At 47.5% G+C, this 14,750-nt stretch overlaps 1 protein-coding gene and 1 long non-coding RNA gene across 4 annotated transcripts in view; one reads left to right on the top strand and one right to left on the bottom strand.

Annotated features, from left to right (window-relative positions):
* Positions 1 to 14,750, bottom strand: part of LOC107992718 (uncharacterized) — a 196,033-nt gene that overhangs the window by 139,829 nt on the left and 41,454 nt on the right. The window lies entirely within an intron of this gene.
* LOC133667075 (uncharacterized) overlaps positions 1 to 14,750 on the top strand; it is a 93,753-nt gene that overhangs the window by 63,978 nt on the left and 15,025 nt on the right. The window contains exon 2 of the long non-coding RNA XR_009832212.1: positions 14,585 to 14,734. This is a non-coding gene — a long non-coding RNA (uncharacterized LOC133667075). The remainder of the gene's footprint in view (positions 1 to 14,584; positions 14,735 to 14,750) is intronic.

Genomic DNA, 14,750 nt, shown 5'->3' on the forward strand with positions numbered 1-14,750 from the left:
AACTCTTCTCAGGGCTCGTCAACTCGTCCCTTTCCCCCCTCTCCCTCCCTCCCCTCCGTTCCCTTTCCTTTCGACATTGTCATTTATTCGCTGCGTCGTTTATATACATTGTACGACGATACACGCGCACAATTTTGAAGAATTTACGTAAATTCGCGGCAGATACGAATCTCGATCCTGGTCTAATCTAAAAGAAAGAGGTTTGCGAATTGTTTTGTTACCAAAACCAAAAATTCTTCCTCCTCGCTTTACGCATCTCTTTCTTTTTCTTTTTTCCTTCGATTTCTCGCTTTCTAATTCGTGTTCCCGTTAAAGCAAACAGAAATTCTGACACGCGTAATTCAACTAGTCTCGCGTGAAAATGATCTTTTCGTTGCAACCACTCCGCGATTATATTTACGGAATATTTTATCTCGTGCTCTGGATCTTGGTTTTAACACCTCGTTAATAATTTTTTCCTCTATTTTTCCAAGATCAACGCCATTATGTTCAAATACGACACTCGAGAAGAAAGGGATTGTCGATTAAGATCAAATTTTAATTGTACCGATATCTCTTCGATGTTTTTACGAAGATCAAAGGGAAAAATCGCGACTCCGACGACGATAAAGTTATTTTATCGCCCCGTCCGATTTTATAGCAATAGTTCGAATCTCTGCTTGTCCCGTTTTCACAACGCATAATTACACGAGTGACGATTAAAACCGACGAGATGAAAGATCGATCTCTTTCTAATCTCGATCGAAACGAGTGTCGTACGCGACGTTGATCGATACAATCGTCCGCTTTTCTTTATCGATCTTTACATTACGTTCATTTAACCTATCGCTGTAATCGATAACGAATAGCACCCGTACTATTCAACTTTCATAAACGATTATATTTAAACCACAAATACTTTCATGCTGGTTACTTTATACGACGATCCCCAACTATCGACTTGTACATGCGTATAAAATAGAAAGGAGACAAGATTCCTACTATTTCGGATCATCGAGTTACGGGAAGAATAGAGAGGGAGGAGAATGAATCGAACCGATATCGGGAATATAAACGCTGCATCGTTTTATTCGAAAAAAAAGAAAAGAAAAAGAAACGCAAAGAAGGCGGGAGGAAAGTAAAGTATCGCACGATAGGCGGAACGGAAGCCAAGCCGTTTGGGATCGCCTTTTACTAAAGTTTTCTTCGCGGCGAGAGCCCTTCACTTCGAAGCGAATGCTCGACACCGAGGATAAATCGAACGTTATAACGATCATAAAGGACCCACTTTCACCCTGGTACACCGGTTAATGCAAGTCACCCACGCGAACCCATTACAAAAAGATCTTTTCCTCTTTCGCCGGTGTGGCAATCAACGAAAGAAAGGCGACCCTCGCTGCGAGCCCATTCAACCCGGGCGCGAGATTCGTGGCCGTGGCGTGATTAACGCGCGCCTCGGCCACCTTTAATGCCCACTTTGTACGTCATCGTTCCGCTATTGGCCGGCCAAATCGGCCAGGGGACAAATGACCGTTAAAATAAAGTACACCATCATTATCGCAAATCACAACGAGCGTGCGTAGGAAAGGAGGTGTCATCGAATTAAATCGATTAATTTCAGATATCGAGCAGAGGATAAGGGAAATCTTGTCTATCTAATCAACCAATTAAATTTTCTTAATAGTTGCAGGCAATATTATCAATGATTCGATGTGAACTCGCGATTAATTATCGAACTATTGATTGTACTCTAATAGAAGAATGCGTACACGTAGCTTTTGTCAGAAGGAATAAAGACGAAAACGTAAGAGTTGTTCAATAAAGGGATTCGGAGGAGATGGATCGAGGAGGAAAGGGAGCAAAGGTAGTAAGGACGAGAAGAGGAGAAATCGATGCTCGCGTCGATGCGTTGGAAGACGCGGGGAGGAGAGGGCGGTTCGTCCCATTTACATCGAAGGCGGACCGCGGAATGGCAGTCGAAGGCACGAAGGCCGGCAGCGATAAATAACGTAACTCCGCCCAAAATATAAATTGAACGCTACCGGTGTGTGGTCCCGTGTGTGGTGCCTGTACACGCGCGTTTTGCAACCACCTATATTAAAACCATGCGATGCGACCACGCTCGCGTTTTCCCCCACCCCACCAACAATCGCGCGGTTAAATATCGATCATGCTCTCCGTTAAAAGGATATCTGGTGCCCGCCACCGTGTATCGTTGGCCGGGCAAATGTTTCGTCATCGTCACTGCGACAAAACGTGGAACCAGAGTAATACGAGGATCGAGGAACGACGCGATTTTTATCGGATAGGCGTTATCGGATAGCCTTTTAATCTTCGAGGAAACTGCACGAGACTAGACTCATCGTGTATATATCAATAGTTGGAGCGTGTCACGCGCTGTGTACGTGCTCCGCGACATTGATCATTCATTTCAAACTGCGATAATACGATAGTAAGTAGAGGATGGAGGGATTTGATTAAGTTTCTTTCTACAATTGTGGATCTATCCGAAAGAGGTGAAGCTCTCATTGGATATGTTAACCGAAATGGATTATTGAATCGAAAGTAATTCTGTTTGTCCGATAGATATAGATACGGAGTTAACATTGTTTCTTATGAAAAGTCTCCTACGTCGTTCGAAAGTGGAAGGGGTGATTGGCAACTGTTAAATAATACGCATATTTGAAACTTGATATATATGCAAAATATATATATAGAATAAACTAGAGTATAAATCAGAAAGTAGTCCATATTGGAATATCGAAATTTTATTGAAAATTGATAGAGTTTAAAGATTAAATTCGATTCTCTTCGAATGCTACGTGAAATTTCCCGTTGAAATAATAATAAACATCGTTATTCGTGGATTGAATCGATAAGAGTTGAGCGAATCGGATATTAACTAAATTTTCGTTCCGACGAATGGATTTCCACCGTTCTTAAGTCAACGATCCATGACTTCCGTAGATACAGTAGATGGGAGAGGAGAGATAGCCAAAGCGTTTTCGATCGATACGAGTTTGGCTCGGTTATTAGAGGTTAACAGTGGAACGAGTAACACAATAGGAAAACATTAAGACGTTCTGTCCCGCGTCCAGACTTGTCGCGATCTTATCGTCTCGCCGTCTCGATTATCGCTCGTACTCGTGAAATTTTTACGCACGGCGCGAGAAAAACAATGATATATAGAATGGTAGCTTATTGCCAGGCTCGTAACTGGTTAAGCACAAAGAGACGAACTTGTTTTATGCGTGAACGTATCGGCTACGCTGAAAGATAATTACTCGGTACACCTTTTGTTTGCGTCGCACTAGGTCGTTGTACGTAATACGCCACGCTTAATTTACGTGGGCGTAACATCGATAATATCATCGATAATGCCCCCGATAAAATATCGCGTCAACGTAAAATTAACTCTCTCTCTCTCTCTCTCTCGATTATCGAACACCTTACGCGATGACGCGTTTATATATATATATGTATATATATATGTATATATATATGTATATATATATATATATTAAATTACATTCTATGGAATAATGGCTGCACGGTAGATTAAATTCGAAATTGTGCAAATAAAAGTGACGTAAAAAAGAGAATCGGAGATGTACCCTCGATAACGATTGTCGACGGATGAAAAGGGGAGGAGAGAAAGGGACGCGATAAAGCGTCGATTGAATGGCATATTATCTTCTTTGTCACGGGGTAAAAATTACGAAACGCATACCGCTAACGAACATTTTTTGCGTCGGGGTCATAAGGTTCTAGACGACGGTGTTTCCACTGGCCTCATCGTACGAGGCAGCGGTGCAAGGCGGTCAAAGCCAATATTCTGCCTGCCAATAACCGTTTTCCAGCCTCTTTGTCCGCGACGATAGGTATATAGGTGCGCGTACACGGAACCCGTTTACGCGACGTGTTTACAACGTGGAAGTGATTCTCGAGTGATTTTACACGCTGCGAGAAATTCGCGCGGCCGACGCCCGGAACGAATTTACGAGTCTCTCATTCTTCGCCAACCAACCCTCCTCCCCTCGCTCCTGCCTATTATTTCCCCGACACCGTCGGATTTCCCCTCGATTTCGCTCGTACGTAATACCCGCGCGTACAAGTGTGTACGTGCATCGGGAGAAATACTGGCGGAAACCTGAAATCGAGCCGCGCCTTCGCCGACCCAGCCAGACGCCGATTAAACCGATCCAATCGATCAGATTTCCCGCCGCGATCGCAAATATCCTTAAATCGATCGAGCATGGAATCCTGGAAATTTCGCAAATCTTATATCTCGATACTCGAATTTCGTTAAAAGAATCCTTCTTTTATTTCCTCTTCCCTTTTCTTCTCTTCCCTTACCTGATTTAGATTTATGCGCACCGATTAAACTTGATACACCGATTTATCTGTGATTCGGTTCAATTAAGATCGGTGTAATTTCCGTGGCGTATCTATACGATTTAGAAACACATCGTTATCGAATCGTGACGGAGCGATAACGGATTAACTACCGTGCACCACCGCCGGTTCGTCTCAAGTGCACCTTTCCCTATCTGCTTGTACCACGTAGCGTGGAGAAACGCCGTCTCCGCGAAATGGGAAGGAATCGTAGGGGTGTAAAAAATTCTCGACGAACGCGAAAAATGGGATCTGCAGAAAGGAGAAGAAAGAAGGAGGAACAAGTTGAAAGAGGAACGGGAGAAAAAACCTTCGCTCGTTTCTTCGCTTTAATTACTTTGCCGAGTTGTCCATGGATGTGATATATAACGTGTGTATATATATATTTGTCGGTGTACATAGTGTGTCCATGGCAACCGATAAGTGATTCGTATTAAAATCTCGCTGGGCGAGGTGATAAATTACAGGCAGCAAAGATCTCGCGCACGCGTAGATCAAAGTAAAACTCAAAGGATAATTGGATAATCGAATTTGTACCGTTAGTCGGAAAATCATTGGGATGGAAAAGTGATTCTGGGAGTCTCGTTGCTCTGATCCACGAGAGCGGAAATTTGGGGCAGAATTTGAATTGCGGCTCGTGACCCGTGGCGACTTCTTCGAACGTGTTGCGCTTTTTCCCATCTCTTCCCCCTCCCCTCCGGTTAAGCTACGTTCTCTTTTTTATTCGCCAAGCTCGTGTTTCGTCATGCGAACTAATTAATTATTCCTCGTGGTGGGAAAAGGAGGGAAACGAATTAGAAAAAAAGAAAAAAAAGGAAAGAAAAAAGGAAGGAAGGAAAAATTAGTTGACCCGCGAAACTCATTAATAAATTAATTATCTAGGACATATCGTTCGAGGTGAGATTGGTCACCTTGGCAAGCTATAAGAATGAAAGGAACGACACGATGATTCGCCGTGGCAGGTGTACCGCGTCATAACTCGACGAGGTCTCGACCGGCAGGAGGTACCAGCAGATTACCCGGAGGAAGACATAAGCGGGCCGCCACTCTGCCTTTAACCACCGTCCACCGCCACCTGGTGCGAGAGCCTCCTATCCTATCGCGCTGCGTCCACGGCCTGCGTTCCAATATCGAGTAGCAGTTTTTTCAAATATCGCGGGCTTCGCGATGCCGCGCGTTCAAGGCCTTGATCAATCAACGCGAGTAATCGGCGACGAATGAAATACGAGCGAACGTTTCACACGCGGTTTACACTCGATATGATAATCGCGCCGATTATTCGCCGACTTACACGTAACGCGAAACGTTAAAGGATACGTCGGTGGCTGTTGTTATTCGCGAGAAATATTCGCGATCGATTAAAAGATAAATATTCGTAAAAGAAAAAAAAAGTAGGATCGAATTGGCAAGTTCGTCGAAACGAAAATTCAATTCGTCAAACGATCGATCGATGCCGCTCGTTCGCGATAAAGATCTATCGATCGAAGGGGAATTCACGAGGAGATGCGCGGACGTGCCGTCGTTCTTTCTCGTGTGCTGCTCTCTCGTACGTAGGTGGCCCTGGCTAATGGATGCGTTTCAGGGGCGGAGTAGGCGAAGGTGCAAGCAAAGGTTTTCAATTTGGAGCACCTGCCGTCGAATTGCGGCCGAACATGATTGGGGCCGACCCGAAAGGGCGGAAGGAACGCGGAGCATCGACGAGACATAAAAATCCTTGCACCTTACACCCTTTCGGGACATCCGCTGCCACTCGGCCTAAAATCGGCGGAATCGATTAGGAATATCATTATCATCGGTCGTAAAACGATCGAAACGAGGGAAATGTCGCTTTTCGAACGACACGCGAAACTTGGGAAACTTGGGAACGCAAACTGATTTATAGGATCCTTAATCGAGAATTAAATATCGTGGCGCGTGCTTCGATTCGAAGGGAGGATTGATTTACGTCCGATAGACGCTTATTAAGTAGCGCCGTTGTCAATAGAAACACGGGTTGATTAACTCCGAGCAAGATTAGTGATCGAACGATCGGTAACGATGCATGTATGTATATATATATGTGTGTATACACATATGGTTCTTTGGCTACTTTCATTCCGCGTTCACACTGTAGCGGATCAGGACCACGCGAGCTGGATATTTAATTAACGGCAGCGAGCAAGCGAGCAAGCAAGCCAGCAGTTATGAAACCAGCTGCTCGCTCGAGTTTCGAGTCAAGAGAGTAGCTGCGAGGGAGAATCCGGCGATGTAAGGGGGGGAAAGACGATGTTATCCCAATTTAAATTGCACCGTCACGTTATTATTGGGAAATTAATGAGAAGGACGGGATACTTTCTCCACGCGGCTACTTTCCTCCTTGGTCGAGGCCAATCGATCTTCCGATCGTTATTCCCGCGAGACTCTCTCGTACGTACGAATCTCTGGCGAGCAGTAAGTAAGTAAGAATGTTTCGTAGTCGTTTTCTTCCAATGGGAATATAATTTTATAAACGAGTAAGTGCCAATAATATCGTAGTGTTTATTGTATCGTAAACTTTCATTTTTTTTATAACGTAAGATTTTTCCCTCCAGTAATTAGTTGGACAAACTATTAAAATAAAGATACTTCTTTTCCGTCCATAAAAGAGCGGACAGGACTTTCTTGACTACCCGATTAAACCGTTGAACGACCACTCAAGAGATCATTTCACAGTGCGATTTTCACCCGCTATAAAACGTCATGAACAACGTCGTGAATGCCCATTCTCTTCGGTCATTCTAATCGGAAGTTTCGCGCATAGATGACGGGCGATAACGGGCGATCCGCACGTAGCGTCCCGATTTCTTATGAAAAATCGAAAATGAAACTCGTCGTAAAGGACGACTTAACGGAACACCGATTCGGCTCGGTTCGACGTATGGAACTCCTTCTATCGTCACGTGCGCGATGAGAAACCTTTATTTCTACCACGGTGCGGTGGAGTGGGGACATTAACGAGAGTCGGCTGGCAGGATCGATAAGGGTGATTACATTGACTGTCGGACGGTTGAATGAATTCCGCGCGGCAATAAAGCCGTGTTAATACGGGTCTAACAGCTCGCTATTTTAATTAACGAGAATCGGCCGGCCTCGATGGATCCACGTAGCGGAGTGAAATGCGACTCGTGATCGCGCGAATATAAAGGTGCACGCGTGGCCGTGCGTTTCAAGCCTTGGGGACGGACGCGCGCGAAAGAACGTGGATTACACGCGGTGACTGAGCGATCGTACGTTTTACCGAGGCCCATGAAAGTCGTCGTAGAGGAAAATTAACGACGTCGCATTCGATATACCGCCGTCTCCGCGAAATACATCCTCGATAATTTCATCTTAATCGCGGATAGAAACGTAAATACTGCTTCGAGGATCAAAAGTTAACTGCCGTTTAATGTTTTTTTCCCCAGCTTGTAATCGGCCATTCCGAGCCAATCTTTACGTTCTATGAATGTTCACGACCGTTCAATGGATATTTCTACCTCGATCGCTTTGTGTACACGTAACCTATGAAAATTCGAATTAATCGAATACCTGAGAATACCTCCTCCTCTCGTCCTATCTCGCCTATATTTCACCCCTCTCCCGCTCCACCGGATAAATAATATCGCCCATATTTCCTCCCTTCCCCCCTCTTTCCCCTCTTTCCCCTTCCGCCCAACGTATCGCATCGGACGCAATTAATCGGGCGAAGAATGGAACGGGAGAGGGAAGACGTTAACGTTTATTCGAGGGAGCAACGTCGAATGCACGTTTCGGTCGGTCAACTTGAAAAGAGTCGTCCGGCGGAACGCGATGGCCGAGGTTGGCCGTAAATCGTGGAATCGCGGATGCATTCCTATTCGGCCGGGATAAGGCTAGAATTTCCATAAGTCACTCGCCTGCGATCGAGCCTCATTCCTCGAATATTAACCGCCGCGGATGCCCCTTCCTCCCCTCGACGACAGCTATTATTTCATTCCAACGTTCCGCCCGCGATTCCGCCCCTCCCCGTGACCGATATCTACTTCGAAATCGATCCAACTCTCTCGATCCAACCTATATAACCGAGCGATTGCAAATTAATCGGCCAAGCGTGTTCGCTTCGAATCCTGTCTTCGATATCCCGTGTCCGTATCGTTTGTCTAGCATCTGTCGTCGAAGGATCGATCGTTCCACGGCTCGACATTTGCCTTGATCCTCCAAAAAAAAAAGAAAAAGAAAAAAAAGAGAGAAAGGAGCGAAACGTCAAACTTACGATCCTCGACGAGTGAATTATGTTTCACGACTACGCGTTTCCTCGTCCGCTCGCAACAAATAAGCAGAAGGTGTGGGAAGATGGTTTCGTAATCACCTCGAAACGAATCTGCCCGATCGTTAGACGGGAACGGTAGGAAGAATCACGGATCGTAAACGGGCACGTCCGTGGCATGTGTCGAATACGATGCGTCCGTATCTACAAGGACAATGGAGGAGGAAAAATCCCACTGGTGTACGATGACGGTATTATAGGTGGCAGCTGGTAGTCGTCCACGCTTCGATGATATAAACGCGAGGGTAGAAACATTAAAGCCACCGAGATCCGGCCTTCCTTCCGTCCTTCCTTCGTTCTTTCCTTTCCGTTTTACGAGGATTGTACGTTCGCGTTTTCGTGTAGTTGGCACAATGAGACGACAAACTGCTACGTGGTACCAGCTCGACCGACCACCTACGGTCGTTTATCAAGCGAAAAGTGACCGTGTCCAAACATGGAAACTCTGCGAGGGTGGTCGAGCCGCGTTTACACCGTTTCCCTACAAAAGCCATTGTTGCGCACGACGAAGAACTACCGATTTTTACGTGCAACCCGTATTAATCTTATCGTCGACTCCGCAATTTGTCCAATCCCCGAACGAACGTGTTCAATCTATCCAAAACTCTCACCGAGTCTCGTAAATTACGAAAGCGATCGATCGAGGAATTAAAAAAAAAAAAATGACCAGATAAATTTGAATCGTAAAGACGAATCTTTCTTTTTAACAAAGATATGATATATCTGGCGTTGCGCAGAAAACGACGAAGAAAAAGTTTTCGTTCGTTTCCGTTTTCGGGGAGAAAAAGTTCTCGAATGGTGAATTTGCGAGGGGGATTTCGTTGAAAAATGAGGCGCGTACAAAGGAGGAAGAAAAAGTCAGGTTGTCGCGTTGGTGAGGAGTGGAGGCCTTCGGGCGAGATTGGAACGCTGTCATTCGTTTTCGGATGACAGCGGGCCGACTGCATAGTTCGATACGATCGGGTCAAGATCGGCTGGGAGCCAAGCAAAAGGCCGCTTGGCAGCCAAGAGCAAAACCGAAAGCGCAGCTGCAGCTGTGCGATCGGGGCCACCTCCTTCCCGCTTAGCTTGGCGCGTGCCATCCCCCTGCCTCCTATCTCCCCTTTTTTTACTCTCTTTCCCTCCCCAAGGGGCTCCAGGTAGGCAACAGGCTTGGTACGTTGCCGCCACTCTTGCGTAACGTACGTTTCTGCGTACCTGCTAACAAGAGGAACGCGCCCAACCGGTCGAAAGTAGGGTGCATTGTCACCGGGGACCGGGCCCTTTAAACGAATCACGCGGAGACGTTCCAACTCGAGGAACACGCGGAGGAAAATTCCTCGCGATTCGTTCGATACGCTCGAGTTAACGAGCCACGGTTTCTCAACTCGGTATAAATAGACGGAGGGGGGAAATGAGCGAACGCAAGAATCTGTTCCGTTAAATTCATCTTCGCGGGAATCCTTCGATCTCTCTTCCAATTTTCTCCTTAAACTTCTCGATCCCGAATTTTAGGCGTAACAAGGTATGACGATACATTTTCACCTCCTAAAAGACTGCGCTCTTTCGCGCGTAAGTATAACGTATAACAGGAAGATAGGGGTGGGTCGGTTTTCATTTTTCAACCGGCCCAATCCCTCGACCCGGGGGAAGGCACGGGGAAAAAATCGACTCGTTCCACGCGCGTTCGAAGAGGTGCTCCGTCAACGGATTTCGACCAGCCGTGGGGACGCGTGCCAAAATCGGAAGTCTGGCGGGTCGAGACGCGACGAAGAGAAAAAGGAGATGGAAAAAAGAAGAAGAAGGAGATGAAACGGCAGCGGAGCGAAACAGCTGAGACGCTTTGAATCGCGCCGCGTGTGCGTGTATTGCGAGGCATTCGGCAACGGTTCGAATTCGGCGTGTAAAAGGATCTCGTCCCTCCTTCCCCTTCCAATCCATCTTTATTATATTATATTTCCCGTGCCTGACCGTGAGCAACCGGAATTTCGGTTGGTACCCTTACCCTCGTGAGATAAGCGTTCGCGAGGATGCGCGCGTGTCGTCGCTCCCTTCCTCTTTGGGAAACGTTCCAAGCCTCCAAGACTGACTAAACTCGAAAAACGTCGCGTCGCTAAGCGTATATCCACTCAGAGATAGAATCGAACGGGAGATCTAGGTGGGGGGAAGATATAAAACGATACATCGAAACGATGAAATTTATCGGGAACGAGCGGTAACGAGAAGGAAGGAGGAGCAGGAAGAAGAGATGCGAGATAAAAGGCTAGGCGTATTTCGAAATACGTTCTCGCGGACGGATAAGATACCACCGTTCGTTTTAATTTGCGCCGCGCACAAGTGTCCCCAAGTTTACCACGATCGCTTCCCTCTCCCTCTCTCCCTCTTACGACATTGTCTCTGGAATATGGAAATTGGTTTAATAGCGCGGTGATTCTTAGATGAGATAACGATCTAGCGGATAAAAGCATCCAGTAGAACGAGTTCTCGCCGTTCGATCGGTTTCTCTGGCCGCTTGAGAAAACTTGTAAACTCGAAGAAATATAATATAAGATCGATTTTTAATCCCTGTTACCAAATGGCCCCGCATACGCGATCGTGACGGACAACGCGTTTTACACTTTGCGCCGATCGTCGTTGCGCAAACGTGATCGAAATGGTGTTCGACGTGCTGGAATGATGTTTCGTGTTCTCGAGAGGTGAGCGCGTAACAGGGTGTCCCGCGTGTAGCGCGTGTCCCCACACCTGGAGACAGCCGATCCTAATTGCCGGTAAAACCAGATATCTCCGGTCACCGGCCGACGACGACGAAAAATACAACGGCGCGCAGAGATTGATGGACAGTCGCGTTTCTCCGGAGATCGTACGCTGCGTTGGAAAGTGGCGGCCGCTGCCGAGATCCTCGTCAATCCGCGCCCCGATATTTTCAGTTTGAATATCATTATCATACGAAATGAGCCCGCTCGAGGAACCTGCGTACCAAACAAATAAACGACCTTTCCTTCTTTTTCTCCCCTCTCCCGACCCCGTATCCCGCTGCTTTTCCCTTTTGTACCCTGCCTCGTTTCGAGAATCGATCGCGCAGGTACAAAGCAGATGCGCCGAAAACCCTTCCCCCGGCGAAACGATGAAAGCTCGGGAGGAAACGTCTTGATCCTTTCGTCGATTCTCAACGACGGAACAGGTCCTCTCGCCCTATTTTTCCTACCGAGAAGCATCGGCCTACATTCGCCAGGAAACTTCCCTGGAACGCAGGTGATTACGTTTTCCTCTCGTGAATACATTTCACGCTCCCCCTCCTCTATCGGGCTAAAAGGAAACTGCGTATCCGCTCGATTGTTCTCTCTACTTGGAAAAATCGCACGTATGAAAAAGTGCGGTGCACCGTTCTCTCTTTTTAATCGATTAATCGGGAAATTCATCGGATCCGTTTTAACGAGCTCGCATCATGCCTGGACGGGCACCACCTTCGCCGCATCTACGTATTTGTACCCGGCTTATCCTCCTTATCTCCTACTGTTTCGCCGTGTCCCGATCTTATCGCCTCCAATTTTACATATCATCCCTACACCCTTATCCCCGGCCCGATCTCGATTTATCGTAATTGCTTATACGGCCCGTTCCCCGACAATAAATAAATACATTATCTCGGATGCGAACAGGAGCGCGTATACGCGCTATTCGATATTATACGCCTAACGAGGGAGGATGGAGGGGGGGAGAGGGAGAGAAAGGATCGCGGACAGCACAATGTACGCTTCCTCGTGCGACGTTGCTCGTTTTGCCGCGAACGAACACGGCGCGCGCGCGGGTACATACGTTACGGCCGTTTGCGAAATCCCATATCGTATATCGGGGCCGGCACCTTCGAAAAATTATCGGGCGCACGCGGCGTTACGGCGTTGAAGCCGCGCGGCGATATCCCGTTTATAACCGTCCAATCAGATCGGGATATTATCTCGGCAATATACAGCGTCGTGGCCGCCGATTGGAGCGAGCCCACGCACCGCAATCGTCTCATATGCATATCTGCACGCTTAATAGTTAATGGTCCGCCTCGTTGTAACGCTCTGCCACAACGCCCTCCCCATCCTCCAGCCACGCTCTCGCCCCTCTTCCGGCGATCGCGGCCTCCTCCGCCCCCTCCCTTCGCCTCTCGTCAACATCCACCAGCGCCGCCGCTCCAGATCGATGTAATCGGGGGTCCCCGCGGCTCGCTATCGGGGACCACCGTGCCATCGCCATTAGCTTCGTTACTCCGCTCCTCCGAGTCGAACCGCGGCGATAACGCGCGAACCGCCGGTGATCATCGGCTTTCCGCCCGCGACCGACGTCGGCTTAACGACCGATCTCTCCAATTCGCGCGGACCAATCGTTCGAATCAGCAGGGACGAGGCAGAGGGGCGGTCGATAACAATCGATTGCCAGGTCGCGTATCCCAGTTCGTTGGTCAAAATGAATATCCATTATCTATCTTTGGTCTTTGTTGGAGATTCGCAAGTTTCGAATCCCGGCAAGATCGATCCCCACGTTCCACAAATATCAGGAATGTCGTTTGATCGTTGGAGGAAAAGGGGAGGGCCAAGCGTAGCGTGGAATCTTATTCTCCCCTTAGATGAAATTCATTCACCCACCGATCGGACCCCTCCTTCCTCGATTCCTTTTTCGGAATCTCTCGATTCTCCTCGGGTCGGTCGCGAGGCGGAGGGAGGGGGGAACAATTAACCGAGCCAAAGCCTCGACGCTATCCTTACGTTCGGTTGTGGCGCGTTGTGGCCTAATTTTAGCCCGATTCCCGACTTAGTAAAATATCTGCGAACACAATCGCTCGTCTCGGTGGCATCGCTCAACGTCCAACGTTACATGGCTCGATGGCTAGAACGGCTTCGTCCCTTGTCACCGATGAAACAGGTTAAGCGCGTTAAACGGGGACGGTTGCGTAAGGCTGAACCCTAAGCGCACAACGGAGAGGAGGGGACCATCTTCTTGGAACGGGCCGCCTTAGGGAAGGATGAAAGCGAAAGTAATTCCAATCGAAAAAATCGACGGCTAGATCGATTACTCTTCGTTTTGCAAATAGAGAGAGCGCGAAAGGGAATGAAAGTGGAGAACGAAATTCGTGAATGAAATTTTTGGAATGGGCAGACGCGGCATAGCGCGAAACGGGGTTAAAATTTATCGGGGACTGCATTCTCATTACTCTCGAGCAATTATAATCCCCGATGCAGCGAGGAACCGTGGCTATATTAATTCGCGGCCGACGCCGTCTGAGAATGTCTCTCGCGTATTAACTCGTGGGGCCAGTGGACTCGCAAATTTTCGCCGATTGAAACGTCTACTTTTCTTTAACGTTCCGCCATTGGCCCGGCGGAACGATCTAAAGATACTTTTATCCTCGATCTTTTATCCATCCATCTCGCGGCCCAACCTCGTTCGGTCGTTAGCATCTCGTCGCTACGCCGCTAATTAATTTACGATCGATGGATTGTAACGGGAATGGCGGTTAAAATTAGCGACAAAATTCATGGAGCAGGTTGGTCGTCGGGTCGGGGAAGATAGGTCATCGTCGACTTTCAGAAATCGATCCAAGATCGGTCCAAAGATTTGCATAATTTAGATAGTCGTTGGTGGCAATTCGATAATAAACGACAGGACCAGTTTTTACGCTGGTAATACGTCCGATCATAATGGGTTTACAAGTACGAGGATCACGAACGGACGATGCTCGATAACGAAAAGCCAATGGGACGTCCATTCGCGAGCCACTCAATAAGACGCGTCACCGACGTGGTCCAATCGTGATAAGATGTTACCACTCGTGGCCAACCAGTTGTAACAGGCGCAAGAAACAATCGGTAAAAGTATTTATGCAAAATCGCTTCGCCGGATTCGTTGATTTCAATTATATCGATCGATCGATCGGGTTTCTAGCCTCTGTTCTAGCCTCTGTGCGTGTAACAGCACTTGGGAACAGATGATAGATGGCAAGGATTCGGAGGATGTGTGACAAAGTGCACGGACAGTATTACAAATCATCTCCAATTAACAAGGACGCGCAATTAGCTGGCCACAATTGACATTGTACGTAAAATACTTC

The sequence above is a fragment of the Apis cerana genome, linkage group LG1 (genome assembly GCF_029169275.1).
Source record: "Apis cerana isolate GH-2021 linkage group LG1, AcerK_1.0, whole genome shotgun sequence".
Lineage (NCBI taxonomy): Eukaryota > Metazoa > Arthropoda > Insecta > Hymenoptera > Apidae > Apis > Apis cerana.